The sequence below is a fragment of the Mustela nivalis genome, assembly GCF_964662115.1.
Source record: "Mustela nivalis genome assembly, chromosome: 3".
NCBI classification, from domain to species: Eukaryota; Metazoa; Chordata; class Mammalia; order Carnivora; family Mustelidae; genus Mustela; species Mustela nivalis.
In genome coordinates this window covers 78,833,414-78,850,492 of record NC_139022.1, presented here as the reverse complement: position 1 = coordinate 78,850,492, position 17,079 = coordinate 78,833,414, and the positions used below count along the sequence as shown (strand labels likewise).

At 41.5% G+C, this 17,079-nt stretch overlaps 1 protein-coding gene across 2 annotated transcripts in view; it reads left to right on the top strand.

The window, feature by feature from the left end:
• Positions 1-17,079, top strand: part of CRHBP (corticotropin releasing hormone binding protein) — a 76,958-nt gene that overhangs the window by 26,935 nt on the left and 32,944 nt on the right. The window lies entirely within an intron of this gene.

Below are 17,079 nucleotides of genomic sequence, written 5' to 3'. Positions count from 1 at the left end.
GACAAGTGTTTCACATCACTTCCCAGTGCTTCCCCTGGGGTTAAGCTTCAGTGGCCTGCCCTGCCCAGGGAGGCGGGCTTGCTGTCATACCTTCTCTGGGCTCCCTCCCTTTCTTTGTCTCACTCCATACCCCCATCCTGTGTGTCTGCACTCTCAAATAAACAACTTGCATGCAAATTCTTGTCTTACAGTCAGCTTGGGGGAGACCAGACTATGACAGACTCTTGGAGAATTTAAGAAAGAAAATGGTTAATGAGATGTATACTTTTTCTTTTTATAAATTTATATGTGTTATTATTTTTAAGATATTATTTTAAATCTCTATACCCGCGATGGGGCTCAAACTCATAGCCCCAAGATCGAGAGTCACATGCTCTACCCACTGAGCCAGAGGCACCCCTGTATTTATACTTTTTGGCTACTGTGTGAAGAAAGGACTATGGAGAGGGCCAATGCAGAAGAGGGAGATTAGTTAGGAAGCCGTTCTTGTGTTCTGAGCAAGAGAGGGTGGTTTCTCAGCCCACGTTTCAAGCAATGGAGATCAGTTTGTTAAGTGCTTTGGCTGTAGGAGTTATACAGTGGACTGGTGAGGAAGTGTCAGAAAGGCGGGCAGTGCAGGATATATCTGTTTTCCATTTCCCTCCGTATATTAGAAGCCTAATTTGTGAAGGGTAGGAGCGTGCCCAGCTAAAAAGCTCTATTTCTCAGCCTCCCTTACAGCTGAGGTGGTTATTGTAACACAGTTCTGGACCCCGAGATAGAAGCAGAAGTCTCCTGGGAATCTCTGGGAATGTTTTGTTATTTCCATATCAGTTCTGTGCCTTCCACCGTGTTCATTCCTTGCTTACTGGAATGTAAATGTGAGGCTGGAGGTGAGGCTGCCCCCTTGCCACCATGAGGATAGAGAAGAAAAGGAGAGAAGGAGCTGGGACATTGTTGTCCCTGAGGAGGCACTGCCCAGCCCTGGTCTGCCTGTTTCTGGTCTTCTCATGTGAAGAAAGAATGAGCGCTCTCTGGTTAAGTTGGATTCTATTACATGCAGCCAAACACAGTCTCTAATGTTTAGATTTTTGGTCAAGCAAATTTAGTAAGTGGGAAAGGCTGGGAGACGAGCAGCTTCGGGGTGGGGACGTTAGGGGGAATAGCTCTATTTAAAATGCCCGTTGGACATCCAAGTGGACATAATACATGGGCAGTTGGATAGATGACCTAGTCTAGGGCTCAGGTTAAAGAGAGGAATTAGAGACACAGATTTGGAAGTCATTAACATCAAGATGATATTAAGCCACAGGACTAGAGGAGATCACTTAGGATGAGAGTATAGAGAGGGGAGAGGAAAGGTCCAACAGTTTGCTGTCAGGAAAAAAAGAGGAACCAGTAGGTCATACAGCAAAGTCATGACTAGGAAGATAGTAGGAAAACCAGGAGAATGTGGTGCCTCAGAAGCCTAGAGAAGAAGGTATTTGAGGAAGGAAAGAAGGTAAAATCTATAATCCTCTGAGAGAAGGAGTAAGAGGAGAATGGAGAACTGACCATTACATTTGCCAAGGTAGAAATCCCCAGAAATGGCCATGACCCTGATGAGAATGATTTCCCTTGCAGAGGTATCTATCCCTTGGGCTGATAGATGGTAGGTGCTCAATAAATACTTGTTAAATGAACAAATGAAAGAACCTGCTGGGTGTTGATTTTCTTGTGCTAAGACCTGTCATTTTTCTCTTTAAGTAGTTTTTTTGTCTCTCTCAACCCAGTTCTGAGCAGACAGGACAGAAAGAATTTAGATGTTAGAGCATTCAGGAGCAGAAATGTATACTCTTGGTGTTTACTCCTGTTGCTCAAAAGGTTGGGGAAAAATTAGAAGAAAAAAGTGGACCACATATTTCAGAGATGTTCAGGCTTTTTTCTTGCAAGATGGCACACTACTTGTGTGCCAGAGAAGGTTTAAACATTTCTCCGGGGCTTTTAAACATTTCCTTGTAATTTGGGCCAAAGTTTCCATATTCTACAATGAGTCACCAAAACATGAAAAGTAAATTCAAAATTTTCCTCATGTCCAAGTCAAGGAAGGACAATCTCAATATAGAGAAATAAATGAAAAAACAATGTTCATTTCATGCTGTTTCTAAAAATCAATCAAAAGGGAGGAAAAGCAATTTATGTGTGAAATTAGATATCAAATGAGTAAGGATTATATGATGCACCAAAAGCTCTTTCCTAGTGAAGGGAGGGGTGAGGGTGGGCTTTCTTTTGTGTGTGTGTTAGGTATGCACAAATTTGTAGGAGACAAAACTGATTACTTCTTATGCCCACAGACTCTGGCCTGTGCATTTTCTGCCGTTTAAATCAACTTGAAACAATATTCAAGGGTCGTCTCTGCATTAGCATGTTCTAATGTTTAACATTTCCCCAATGTTCTTTTTTAAAAAGATTTTATTTATTTATTTGACAGAGAGCAAGAGAGCACAAGCAGGGGTAGCATCAGGCAGGGGAGAGGGAGAAGCAGGCTCCCCGCAGAGCAGGGAGCCAAATGTAGGGCTCAATCCCAGGACTCTGGGATCATGACCCCAGCCGAAGGCAGATGCTTAAGGGATTAAGCCACCCAGAGGTCCCTTCCAGTGTTACTGGAAGATAAGACTTAAGGGAGACAGTAGCCTAGGTCTGATTAGGGCCCCATCCTTGAGATGTGGCTGGCAATCCAAATAGCTAAAGGCCTTCCAGAGGCAGAAGCCTGGAGTTGAGGGTTTGATAAGGGAAAAGGGAAAATTAATTAAAGAGAATTTGGATAAAGCGGTAGAAATATGAAGCAAAAGGACTTTTTGGGGGCAAAGCACATGGTTTGGCACCCCCCCCCCCCCTAGCGTGTAAGGATGGGTGAGCAGGAGATGGACTGGAGAGGCCTACAGGACTCATAATCAGAAAGGGCCTTTGGTGCCAACGTGAGACATTTGAGATTTATCTGAATGTTATGAGAAACCGTTCTGCAGTTTTATGCATGTTTACTTTTAACTGAAATCACTTTTATTTGTTTCTAAACAGTCCCATAAATTTTTCAATCTATAAAGCAGTGACTTTGGGGGTACCTGAGTGGCTCAGTTGTTGGGTATCTGCCTTCAGCTCAGATCATGACCCCAGCATTCTGGGATTGAGCCCCTGCTCTGCAGGGAGTGTGCTTCTCCCTCTCCAGTTTCCCTGTGCTTGTGTTCCCACTCTTGCTAGCTCTGTTACAAATAAATAAATGAATAAATCTTTAAAGCAATGATTTTGTTTTTGTTTTTGTTTTTAAATTTGACAGAGATCACAAGTAGGCAGAGAGGCAGGCAGAGAGAGAGGGGAAGTAGACTCCCTGCTGAGCAGAGAGCCTGTTACGGGGCTCAATCCCAGAACCCTGAGATCATGACTTGAGCCAAAGGCAGGGGCTTAACCTACTGAGCCACCCAGGTGCCCTTTAAAGAGTGATTTTGTATCCTAATTTGACATCACACTCACATGACATGTTATTAAAAATATATATGTATAAGCTTCACTTTCGACAAAGATTCTGATTGGTTTTGTCTGGGGACAGGTCCTAGGCATTAGCATTTTTAGAAGAGTGATTGTTGATTCTAAATGAAACCGGGGTTGAAAATCACTGCTTTTGTGGTGATTCATTTAATCAAACAATCAGATCAACATCTGGCTGAGAAATGTCTAGGACAGCAGCTGTTGCGACTTTCATTAAGTGGGTGTGAATCACCTAGGCATCTGATTCAGTTGCAGTAGGTCTGAGCCAGGGGCTTGAAATTCTGCAGGTCCAGCAAACTCCCTGGTGATGCTGCTGGTGCTGTTGGAAACGGTCTCGACTCTTGGGTGAAGAGGAAAGAGTGCAAGTGTCATTTTGGAAGCAGGCATCTGTAAAATAGTTCCTGCTGCGGCATATTCCCCTTGGAAGAATTTAAGACAACACAGACATTAGGCTCAGAGAGGGCTGGGGAAGAGGCGAGAGAGAGAAATGGGAGAAACCAGGGCAGGATATTCCCTAGGGCCTTGGGGGAGGGAAGCTCCAGGCTACCTCAGGTCAAAGGTCTTGGGCAAGTCTTAGAACTTCTTGAAACCTCATTTTTCTGGCAAAGCCTCAACTCTAGTGGCTCATCTGTGTCAGAATCAACTAGGGACTTTTTGATCCTTGGGATTCCTGGGGCCCCACCCCAGTCCTGATGAATCAAAGGGAGGAGAGGGTAGGGTAGCTTCTGTGCAGACTTCAATGGCAGACCTAGAGCTCCGGGTATTAAAACAAGAAAGCAGGTCCCCAGGACATAGTGAGTGCTCAGGAAGTGATAGCATGAAGATGAAAACAGTGGAAATGGTGACAGGGCAGACCTCTCTGGAGAGGAGCCTGGTGTCTGTGTGGTTTATCTAGCCTGCCTCTCAAGTTGGTGCCCCCAGGGATATCTGCCAGATACCTGCTGTGGGAAAAGGCTCTTCCGTCCTTGACTTCTCTAGCTTTCTCAGAGAGTCTCTTCTCAAGAGATGAACTGCAGGGCGCTTGGGTGGCTGTCAGTTAAGCGTCCAACTCATGATTTGGGCTCAGGTCAGGATCTCAGGGTTGTGAGATCCAGCCCCCATACCCTGCACTCAGCTGGGTGTCTGCTTGAGATCTTCTCTCTTCCTTTGCCCCTCCCTCCCCCTCACATAAGGGCTCTCTCTCTCTCTCTAAAGCATATAAATCTTAAAAAAAGGGGTGGGGGAGAGAGATGGACTACTCTGCAGTCATTATGTTTTGAAAGAATATCTACTCTGATGGGAAATGTTGACCATATAATACCAACTTTAATATTTGCTATGGTCCCAAATGGGTTGCTAAAAAGTGCTTCAGCATGCATTTTTCAGTTTTAAAGTCTTTGTATCTATAGTCAAGGCGCAGAGAGAGAGAATTATCCCAGAGGATGGGATTTCCTCTGAGACTAAGAGACTTCCTGAGTTTTGGAGGAAAGAGAGGTTTGTGGTTTGCAGAGGAGTACTGATCTCATAGTGTTCAGGTGACCTCTCCCTGGAATTTTCTTCTAACAGCTAAGCATCCGAATCTCTGACGTTTATCACTGTTGGAGGTGAGAGAGGCAGCAGCACTCTAGGCTTTCTCCCAACTCTTACAAGTCTTGCTGTGTGTTCTCCAACTTTCCTTCAGAATATAACACCTATTGTTTTGAGCCCTCAACCAAAATTCTAATTTTAATACATATCCCTTGGAAAAAGATTAGAAGGAAGCCCACCAAGGTATTCGCCATGATGGTGGCTTCATAAGCGATGTTAATATTTTCTTTGTATTTTTACCTAATTTCTGATTTTTTTTAGTGACTACCGATCAGAAAATAGTGTGTGATATATATATTTTTTAATTAGGGAGTTCCTGCTACTCTAGCTCTACACGTTTTTGTTCCTCCCTTACTGCCGGCCTACTAGAATGTCTTTTTCTCTGAGACCACTTCCTCAGCTCTGTAATGCCTTCCGTTTCTTTCTAACCTGGACACCTGTCATGGTACCAAAAAAATCAGAGAAGTTGAGAAGTTATGCACATGCTTTTTTAAGTGAAGTAAATGAAGTTGTCTTTTTTTTCTTTTTTCAATTTTATTTATTTATTTGACAGAGAGAGAACACAAGCAGGGGGAACTATAGGCAGAAGGAGGGAGAGAAGACTCCGCAGTGAGCAAGGAGCCCAACATGGGTCTCGATCCCAGGACCCTGGGATCATGACCTGAGCTGAAGGCAGACGCTTAAGGACTAAACCACCCCGGTACCCCCTTTAAAGAGATTATTGGCAAAAATTTCCCTCAACAGTTCCCAAGTGATAGTAATTTGGTCATTACATATTATCAAGTACCATCAAAGACCAATGAAAAGTTTAAGGCCCAAGAACATTTTAAAACCCCTGCTGTCAGGGCGCCTGGGTGGCTGAGTGTGTTAAATCTCTGCCTTCGGCTCAGGTCGTGGTCTCAGGGTCCTGGGATCCAGCTCCATATCAGGCTCTCTGCTTGGTGGGGAGCCTGCTTCTTCCTCTTTTTCTCTACCTGCCTCTCTGCCTGCTTGTGATCTCTCTCTCTGTTAAATAAATAAAATCTTAAAAAACAAACAAACAAACAAACAAACAACCCCTGCTGTCCACCTAAGCAGTTTCACTTGTAGTGAAACTGAATGTTTCCTACGTGAAGGTATACTTATGACTTCGGGAAATGAATAGGTCTTGTCAATTAGGTGAGTGCTTTGGCATTGTTCACAGGTGCATCTGATGGTCCATTTATAGATAATTCAAAAACAAACAAGAAACATCCCATCTAGGGGATAAGCTCCCTAGGCACTCCTTGAGATTTTTTAAAAATCATTTTTATTAACATATAATATATTATTTGCCCCAGGGATACAGGTCTGTGAATCACCAGGTTTACACACTTCACAGCACTTACCTTAGCACATACCCTCCCCAATGTCCATAACCCAACCACCCTCTCCCAGCCCTCACACGCCCCCAGCAACCTTCAGTTTGTTTTGTGAGATTAAGAGTTTCTTATGGTTTGTGTCCCTCCTGATCCCATCTTGTTTCATTTTTCCTTTCCCTACCCTCTTCAATCCCCCATCCTACCTCAAATTCCTCATATCAGAGAGATCATATGATAATTGTCTTTCTCTGATTGACTTATTTCGCTAGCATAATACCCTCTAGTTCTATTCATGTCATTGCAAATGGCAAGATTTCATTTCTTTTGATGGCTGCACAGTATCCCATTGTATATATATATACTACATCTTCTTTAACCATTCATCTGTTGATGAACATCTAGGTTCTTTCCATAGTTTGGCTACTGTGGACATTGCTGCTATAAACATTCGGGTGCACGTGCTCCTTCAGATCACTACATTTGTATCTTTAGGGTAAATACCCAGTAGTGTGATTGCTGGGTCACAAGGTAGCTATATTTTCAACTTTTTGAGGAATTTGCATGCTGTTTTCCAGAGTGGCTGCACCAGCTTGCATTCCCACCAACAGCATAGGAGAGTTCCCCTTTCTCCGCATTCTCACCAACGTCCATTGTTTCCTGATTTGTTAATTTTAGCCATTCTGACTGGTGTGAAGTGATATCTCAGTGTGGTTTTGATTTGTATTTCTCTAATGCTGAGTGATGTGGAGCACTTTTTTGTGTGGCTGTTGTTGGCCATCTGGATGTCTTCTTCCCAGAAATGTCTATTCATGTCCTCTGCCCATTTCTTGATTGGATTATTTTTTCTTTGGGTGTAGAGTTGGATAAGTTCTTTATAGATTTTGGATACTAGCCCTTTATCTGATATGTCGTTTGTGAATATCTTCTCCCATTCTGTCAGTTGTCTTTTGGTTTAGTTAACTGTTTCCTTTGCTGTGCAGAAGCTTTTGATCTTGATGAAATCCCAATAGTTCATTTTTGCCCTTGCTTCCCTTGCCTTTGTCAATGTTCCTAGGAAGAGGTTGCTGCCTGTGTTCTCCTCAAGGATTTTGATGGATTCCTTTCTCACATTGAGGTCCTTCATCCATTTTGAGTCTATTTTTGTGTGTGGTGTAAGGAAATGGTCCAGTTTCATTCTTCTGCATGTGGCTGTCCAGTTTTCCCAACACCATTTGTTGAAGAGACTGTCATTTTTTTGTTGGACATTCTTTCCTGCTTTGTCAAAAATTAGTTGTCCATAGAGTTGAGAGTCTATTTCTGGGCTCTCTATTCTGTTCTATTGACCTATGTGTCTGTTTTTGTGCCAGTACCATACTGTCTTGATGATGACAGCTTTGTAACAGTGCTTGAAGTCTGGAATTGTGATGCCACCAACTTTGGCTTTCCTTTTCAATATTCCTCTGGCTATTTGAAGTCTTTTCTAGTTCCATATAAATTTTAGGATTATTTGTTCCATTTCTTTGAAAAAAATTGATAGGGATTTTGATAGGGATTGCATTAAACATGTAGATTGCTTTAGGTAGCATAGATATTTTCACAATATTTGTTCTTCCAATCCATGAGCATGGAACATTTTTCCATTTCTTTGTTTCTTCCTCAATTTCTTTAATGGGTGCTTTATAGTTTTCTGAGTAAAGATTCTTTGCCTCTCTGGTTAGGTTTATTCCTAGGTATCTTATGGTTTTGGAAGCAATTGTAAATGGGATCAACTCCTTAATTTCTCTTTCTTCTGTCTTGCTTTTGGTATATAGAAATGCAACTGATTTCTGCACAGTGATTTTATATCCTGAGACTTTAATGAATTCCTATATGAGTTCTAGTAGTTTTGGAGTAGAGTCTTTTCGGTTTTCCACATAAAGTATCATATCATCTACAAAGAGTAAGAATTTGACTTCTTCTTTGCTGATTCAGAAGCCTTTTATTTCTTTTTGTGGTCTGATTGCTGAGGCTAGGACTTCTAGTACTATGTTGAATAGCAGTGGTGATAGTGGACATCCCTGCCATGTTCCTGACCTTAGAGGAAAAGCTCTCAGTTTTTCCCCATTGAGAATTATATTTGCAGTGGGTTTTTCATAGATGGCTTTGATGTTATTGAGGTATGTACCCTCTATCCCTATACTTTAAAGAGTTTTGATCAAGAAAGGATGCGGAACTTTGTCAAATGCTTTTTCAACCTCTATTGAGAATATCATATGGTTCTTATTCTTTCTTTTATTAACATATTATATATCATTGATAGATTTGCGAATGTCGAACCAACCTTGCAGCCAAGGAATAAATCCCACTTGTTTGTGGTGAATAATACTTTTTATGTACTGTTGGATCCTATTGGCTAGTATTTTGATGAGAATTTTTGCATGTGTGTTCATCAAGGATATCAAGGATATTGGTCTGTAATTCTCCTTTTTGGTGGTGTCTTTGTCTGGTTTGGGGATCAAGGTAATGCTGGCCTCATAAAATGAGTTTAGAAGTTTTCCTTCCATTTCTATTTTTTGGAACAGTTTCAGGAGACTAGATATTGATTCTTCTTTAAATGTTTGGTAGAATTCCCCTGGGAAGCTGACTGGCCCTGGGCTCTTGTTTGTTGGGAGATTTTTTTTTAAAAGACTTTATTTATTTATTTGACAGAGATCACAAGTAGGCAGAGAGGCAGGCAGAGAGAGAGAGAGGAGGAAGCAGGCTCCCTGCTGAGCAGAGAGCCTGATGCAGGGCTTGATCCCAGGACCCTGGGATCATGACCTGAGCTGAAGGCAGAGGCTTTAATCTATTGAGCCACCCAGGCACCCCTGTTGGGAGATTTTTGATGACTGCTTCAATGTCCTTACTGGTTATGGGTCTGTTTGGGTTTTCTATTTCTTCCTGAGTCAGTTTTGGTAGTTTATACGTCTCTAGGAATGTATCCATTTCTTCCAGATTGTCAAATTTGCTGGCATATATTTGCTCATAATATGTTCTTGTAATTGTTTGTATTTCTTTGGTGTTGGTTGTGATCTCTCCTCTTTCATTCATGATTTTATTAACTTGGGTCCTTTCTCTTTTCTTTTTGATATGTCTGACTAGGGGTTTATCAATCTTATTAATTCTTTCAAAGAACCAGCTCCTAGTTTCATTGGGTTTGTTCTACTGTTCTTTTGGTTTCAATTTCATTGATTTCTGCTCTGATCTTTATGATTTCTCTTCTTCTGCTGGGTTTGGACTTTCTTTGCTGTTCTTTCTCTAGCTCCTTTAGGTGTAGGGTTAGGTTGTGTACTTGAGACCTTTCTTGTTTCTTGAGAAAGGCTTGTATCACTATATACTTTCCTCTCAGGACTGCCTTTGCGCTGTCCTATCGATTTTGAATAGTTGTGTTTTCATTTTCATTTGTTTCCATGAATTTTTTCAATTTTTCTTTAATTTCCTGGTTGACCCATTAATTCCTTAGTAGAATGCTCTTTATCCTCCATATATTCAAGTTCTTTCCAACTTTCCTCTTGGAATTGAGTTCTAGCTTCAGAGCATTGTGGTCTGAAAATATTCAGGGAATGATCCCAGTCCTTTGGTACCAGTTCAGATTTGATTTGTGACTCAGGATGTGATCTATTCTGGAGAATGTTGCATGTGCATGAGAAAAAAAATGTGTATTCTGTTGCTTTGGAATGGAATGTTCTGAATATATCTGTGATGTCCGTCTGGTCCAGTGTGTCATTTAAAGCCTTTATTTCCTTGCTGATCTTTTGATTAGATGATCTGTCCATTTCAGTGAGGGGGGGGTTAAAGTCCCCTACTATTATTGCATTATTATTGATGTGTTTCTTTGATTTTGTTATTAATTGGTTTATAAATTTGGCTGCTCCCATGTTAGGGGCATAGATATTTAAACTTGTTAGAACTTCTTGTTGGACAGGTCCTTTAAGTATGATATAATGTCCTTCCTCATCTCTTATTATAGTTTGGCTTAAAATCTAATTGATCTGATATAAGGATAGCCACCCCAGCTTTCTTTTTATGTCCATTAGCATGGTCAATTGTCTGCCCCCCTCCACTTTATTTCTTTTTTAAAAGATTTTTTTTTTAATTTATTTGACATACAGAGATCACAAGTAGGCAGAGAGACAGGCAAGTGGGGGGGGGGGGTGGGAAGCAGGGTCCCTGCTGAGCAGAGAGCCTGATGTGGGGCTCAATCCCAGAACCCTGAGATCATGACCTGAGCTGAAGGCAGAGGCTTAACCCACTGAGCCACCCAAGCGCCCCATCCACCCCCTCACTTTAAATCTGGAGGTGTCTTTGGGTCTAAAATGAGTTTCTTGTATGCAGCATATCTATGGGGCTTGGCTTTTTATCCAATCTGATAACCTGTGTCTTTTTATTGGGGCATTTAGCCTAGTTACATTCAGGGTAACTATTGAAAGATATGAATTTAGTGCCATTATATTGCCTGTAAGGTGACTGTTACTATATATTTTCTCTGTTCCTTTCTGGTCTATTACTTTAGGCTCTCTCTTTGCTTAGAGGACCCCTTTCAATATTTCCTGTAGGGCTGCTTTGGTGTTTGCAAATTCTTTTAATTTTTGTTTGTCCTGGAAGCTTTTTATCTCTCCTTCTATTTTCAGTGACAGCCTAGCTGGATATAGTATTCTTGGCTGCATATTTTTCTCCTTTAGTGCTCTGAATATATCATGCCAGTCCTTTCTGGCCTGCCACATCTCTGTAGATAAGGCTGCTGCCAATCTAATATTTCTACCATTGTATGTTACAGACCTTTTGTCCTGAGCTGCTTTCAGGATTTTCTCTTTGTCACTAAGACTTGTAAGTTGTACTATTAGATGACAGGGTGTGGACCTATTTTTATTGATTTTGTGGGGGATTCTCTGTGCGTCCTGGATTTTGAAGCTTGTTCCCTTTGCCATATTAAGGAAATGCTCTACTACAATTTGCTCTGATATTCCTTCTGCCCCTCTCTCTTCTCCTTCTTTTGGGATCCCAATTGTTCTAATATTGTTTTGTTTTATGATATCACTTATCTCTCGAATTCTCCCCTCATGATCCTGTAGTTGTCTGTCCCTCTTTTGCTCAACTTCTTTATTCTCCGTCATTTGGTCTTCTATACCACTAATTCTCCCTTCTGCCTCATATATCCTAGCAGTAAAAGCCTCAGTTTTTTATTGTACCTCTTTAATAGCTTTTAAAATTTCAACTTGGTTAGATTTTCATTCTTTTATTTCTCCAGAAAGAGCTTATATTTATCCAGAAAGGGATTCTCTTATATCTTCCATGCCTTTTTTGAGCCCAGGTAGCACATTGATAATCATCATTCTGAACTCTAGTTCTCACATATTACCAATGTCCATATTGATTAGGTCCCTAGTTGTTGGTACTGCCTCTTGTTCTGTGTGTGTGTGTGTGTTAAGTTTTTCCGCCTTGTCATTTTATCCAGATAAGAATATATGAATGAGAGGATAAAATACTAAAAGGGTGACAAAGACCCCAGAAAAATATACACCAATCAAATCAGAAAAGACCTGAAACTGGGCGGGGGGGGGGGGAGAAAGGGAGAAAAAAATAAAAAATAAAAAATATATATATTAGACTGGTGAATAGAACAGAGCCACCCTCTTTATTTTGGGTGTATTCTTGTCCCTTAGAAGAAGCTACTTCCCAAAATTTTAAAGAAAGAAAAACTTATATATATATACACAAAAATAAGCATAAACATGATGAAGGGATGGAAATTGACTGTAAAGATAAAAATTTAGAAAGATTCTAAAAAAGGAATTGATAAGATAAGTTGGTTGGAAAAAGAAAAAAAAAAGAGGAGAAAATGTGATCAGGCTGAAGACTAGAACAAAGCCATGTGCTAGATTTAGGGTATATTTTGATAGATTAGAAGAAATTGTATCCCAAAATTTTAAAGAAAAAAAACCACATTATTTGTATACAAATAATAAGGTTAAATACAATGAAGGGATAAAATATGACTATAACAGTGAAAATCTAAGACGTTTTTTTTTTAAAAAAGTTATTAAGCTAAAATAGTTAAAGACATTAAAAGAGGAAGAGGAAAAGTTAAAAAAACTAGAATAAGAAAAAAATTAAATTAAAAAAATTTAACTTTGCAAGACTAAAGGGTCATGGGAAAAAATCCATGAGTTCTATGTGTTGCTTTCCCCTAGCTCTGGAATTTCGCAGTTCTCCTCAATCAGTGAACTTGGTCTTGGCTGGATGTTCTTGCTGATGTTCTGGGGGAGGGCCTGTTGCAGTGATTCTCAAATGTGTTTGCCCAAGGCAGAATTGTACCACCCTTGCCAGGGGCTAGGATAAGTAATCTGCTCAGTTCTCTTTACTCTGGGGAGCTTTTGTTCCCTGAATGCTTTCCATAGAGCTCTGGAGGATGGGAATGAAAATGGCGGCCTCCCAATCTCTGGCCCAGAGGAGCCAAGAGCTCAGCGCCCCACTCCTCAGTGCACCCTTGGAGAAAAGCAGTCAATTGCTCCCATGTCCCTGGTCTCCAGCCATGCTCCATGCTCACCCAGCCTGTGACCGAGCATTTCTGTCTCTGGCCCACAGCCCTGCCCAGAGTCTCCAAACCCAGCAGATTCCTACCATGATGTCCCTCCTGGAGGGAGAAAGTAAGTGTTCCCAAATCTGCCACTTGTGGGGTCCCTGCTCAAAGAGCAGTGGTCTGACTGTGCCACAGATCACAGTTTAAGGTAACCCCAAGCTGAGAGCTCACTCCTTGGCTCTGTCTCTGTAGCCGGCTTCCCTGCTCTGATACCTGGCAGCTTTGCCACACTCAGACACCCCTGGTCTTTCTGTGACCCCACACTTCCTGAGATCACACTGTCCCCACAAGGGCTCCACCCCTCCTTAGCCTCTGGAGCGATGTCCCTCAGTGGAGCAGACTTCTAAAAGTTCTGATTTTGTGCTCCGCTGCTCCACCACTTGCCAGGAGCTGGCCCCTCCCCCTGCGGTCTATCTTCCCGTGGCTTCAGGTTCACTGCTCTGCACATCCTGCCTTCCAGAAAGTGGTAGATTTTCTGTTTCTAGAATTGCTGCTCTTCTTCTCCTCTATCTCCTGTTGAGTTTGTAGAAGTTCAGAATGGTTTGATAACTATCTAGCTGATCTCCTGAGATATTTCAGTCTCTTACTCCTCCACCATCTTGCTCTTAAGATTTTATTTTTAAATAATCTCTATACCCAATGTGGGGCTTGAACTCATAACTCCAAGATTAAGAGTCATTCACTCCACCCACTGAGCTAGCCAGTCACCCCTGGTATTATAGATTTTTAAGTTTTAACCTTTCTAATAGGTGTGAACTGGTGTTTCACTATGGTTTTAATTTGCATCTTCCTAATGACTAATGATGTCAAACACTTTTTTATATTTGTTTGCCATCTATATGTCTTGTTGGTGAGGTATCTGTTAAAATCTTCAGCCCATTCAAAAAGTTGGTGGTTTATCTTTTTATTCTTGAGTATTAGGAATTCTTTATATAATCTATGTTATAAGACCTTTGTAAAAAATGTGTTCTGTGAATATTTTCTTCCTTTCCATTCTCTCTTTTATTTTTAAATCTTTTTATTTTTCTCTCTCTTTTATTTTTTAAAAAAGATTTTATTTATTTATTTGTCAAAGAGAAAGAACACAAGCAGGGAAAGAAAAGGCAGAGGGAGAAGCAAGCTTCTCTCTGAGCAGGGAGCCTGATGTGGGGCTCGATCCCAGGACCCTGGGGTCATGACCTGAGCCAAAGCAGACACTTAGCTGACTGAGCCACCCAGGCGTCCCCCTTCCCATTCTCTTAACATTGTCTTCCACAGAGCAGAAATTTTCAATTTTAAAGAAGTCAAGTGTATCACTTTTTAAAAAATTTATTTATTTGAAAAAGAGAGAGATGAGTCGGGGAAGAAGGGCAGAAGGAGAGGAAAAAGCAGGCTCCCCACTGAGCAGGGAGCCCCATGTTGGGCTCCATCCCAGGACCCTGGGATCATGACCCGGGCCAAAGGCAGATGCTTAACCGACTGAGCCCCCCGAAGCCCTTCAAGTTTATCATTTTTTAAAAATGGATCATACTTTTGATATTTTATCAGAGAGGTCTTTGCCTAACTCAGTAGTTTTCAAATGGAAGACAACTCTCTTACCCCAAACATTTGGCTGTGTCTGAACATATCTTTTACTGTTAGACTGAAGATCTAAAGCCCATCGTGAAGCCCCATCTCCTAATACACTCACATCAGGGATTAGGGCTTCAACATACAAATTTTGAGGGAACAAAATTCAATAGCAGAGTCTATCTTTAGGGTTGATTCCTAAAAATGAAATTTTTTTTAATGTCAAAGATATTAAATTTCTTATTTATGATTTCAAGTTTCCATCCAAAACCTTCACACCAGCTTATACTCCCAGAATTTTCATGTGAATCTTTCTTCTGTATCTTCACTAACATTGCATATTATCCAACTTTATTTTTGGCCAATAGGTTTTTTTTAACTTGTGTTTTAAATTTTGTGAATGCTTTAGAGTATCTTTTATTTTTTTTCCCCTTGAAATGCACATTTTCCTTCAACCAGCATTAGAAGTTGGATCCACTGCTAAGAGTTCTTTCCAACTGCATGCACAGCAAAATGAGGTACACAGTGCTTTTCTTTGTTGGAATTTGCCTAACGGAACGTGCCTGCCCACCTTCTGTTAAAGGCTGTGCATCTGAGTATAATGGAGGGCTACTGACTCTCTGCAACACAGAGCAGAAATAGTCACCAGAGCAGTATGTACACTACAGTCAGTGTGCCCAATTTCAATGCTACAGTAATCAGCAAGACACATACTCCATAGCCATTGGCTGACTTTCAAGCGACTGGGTGGGCCTGTGATGTCAGGAAGTTCCTGAGTGCTCATCAAGGGCTAAAGAGAGTGGAAAGGATCTTTGAAAAGCATCATTCTCAGGAGGGGGTCTGCCTGGAATAGTACTGGCTTGTCTCAGGCAGTGTCTAGCACTCGGGGGCTTTGGAGGAAACTGCTCAAGCTGATAAATCAGGGAAGGGGCAGTGAGGGAGTGTCTAGGTAGCATGTCAGCACAGTGGCATGAAGGAGCAGTGGGTTGTGGATTCTCTGATTTTACCCTGAAATTCATAATGGCCACAATGAAACGTTTTATCATTTCTCCTTATAGAAGTAATAACAGTTTGTTGTAGGGGGAAATGTGGTCTTTCTTTTTTTTTTTTTTTTAATAACCTTTGGTGGCTCAGTGGGTTAAGTGACTGCCTTTGGCTCAGGTCATGATCATGATCCCAGGGTCCTAGGATCGAGCCCCAGGTCGGGCTCCCTGGTCAGTAGGGAGTCTGCTTGGGATTTTGCTTCTCTGTCTTCTTTTTCCCTCCCCCAACTCATGCCCACTCTCTCCCAAATAAATTAAAAATCTTTTTTTAAAAAAAGATTTTATTTATTTATTTGACAGAGAGAGACACAGTGAGAGAGGGAACATAAGCAGGGAGAGTTGGAGAGGGAGAAGCAGGCTTCCTGATGAGCAGGGAGCCCGATGCAGGACTTGATCCCCAAACCCTGGGATCATGACCTGAGCTGAAGGCAGATGTCTAATGACTGAGCCACCCAGGTGCCCCAATAAATTAAAAACCTTTTAAAAAATTCTTAAGTTTATTTATTTATTTTTAGTAATCTCTACAACAAGTGTGGGGCTTGAACTCAAGACTCAGGATGAAGAGTTGCATGGTCTTCTGACTGAGCCAGCCAGGTGCCCCTCAGAACACTCATATTTAACAAGATTCTCCAGGTGACTAGCATGCATTTTAAAATGTAAGAAGTGCTGGTCTCTAGGACCCCAGATAAGTTCTGACGTGAGGGATGATAAATGCCGGATAGTTACCTGCTGTTACATAACTAACTACCCTAACACTCAGTAGCCTAAAACAGACATTTGCGATCTCATGTATTTCCCAAGGGTCAGGAATCAGGAGTGGTTTTTTCATTTGTCTGGGTGGTCCTGGCTCACAGCTCCCTGAGGCTGCTGTCATGGACCATCTTGTGGCTCGCCACTGCAGCAGCAACCATCACCAGGGCTTCTGCCTTGTTGAGAGGAGGGTGGGAAACTTGCCACCGCAAACAGGGGAGGCCTGACACTCATCCATCGTACTCCAAGAGAGCAGGCTTGGTTTCCTGTGTTCCAGCTCTTTGCTCATTCTCTCTCGGCCTGACTCTGTCTCACTTTTGCTTCTGTTGCATTTGCACGATTTGCTCTCAACTTCCCATTTCCTACAAGTGCTTTTTTTTTTTTAAGTTATAGGTTTCCTTTTCATTAACTTACTTAGATGGATGTTGCTTGTCATAGAAGAACTTAATGGCTAACAGTAAGAAATTGCCTAATATAAAATTATATAAAAACATACAGGTACCGGGATGCCTGGGTGGCTCAGTGGGTTAAAGCCTCTGCCTTCAGCTCAGGTCATGGTCCCAGAGTCCTGGGATTGAGCCCCACATTGGGCTCTCTGCTTGGCAGGGAGCCTGCTTCCTCCTCTCTCTTTGCCTGCCTCTCTGCCTACTTGTGATCTCCGTCTGCCAAATAAATACATAAATTCTTAAAAAACAATCATACAGGTACCATACTTTGGACATTCTGCAGACCATTTCGTTCAGAATGTGTAATT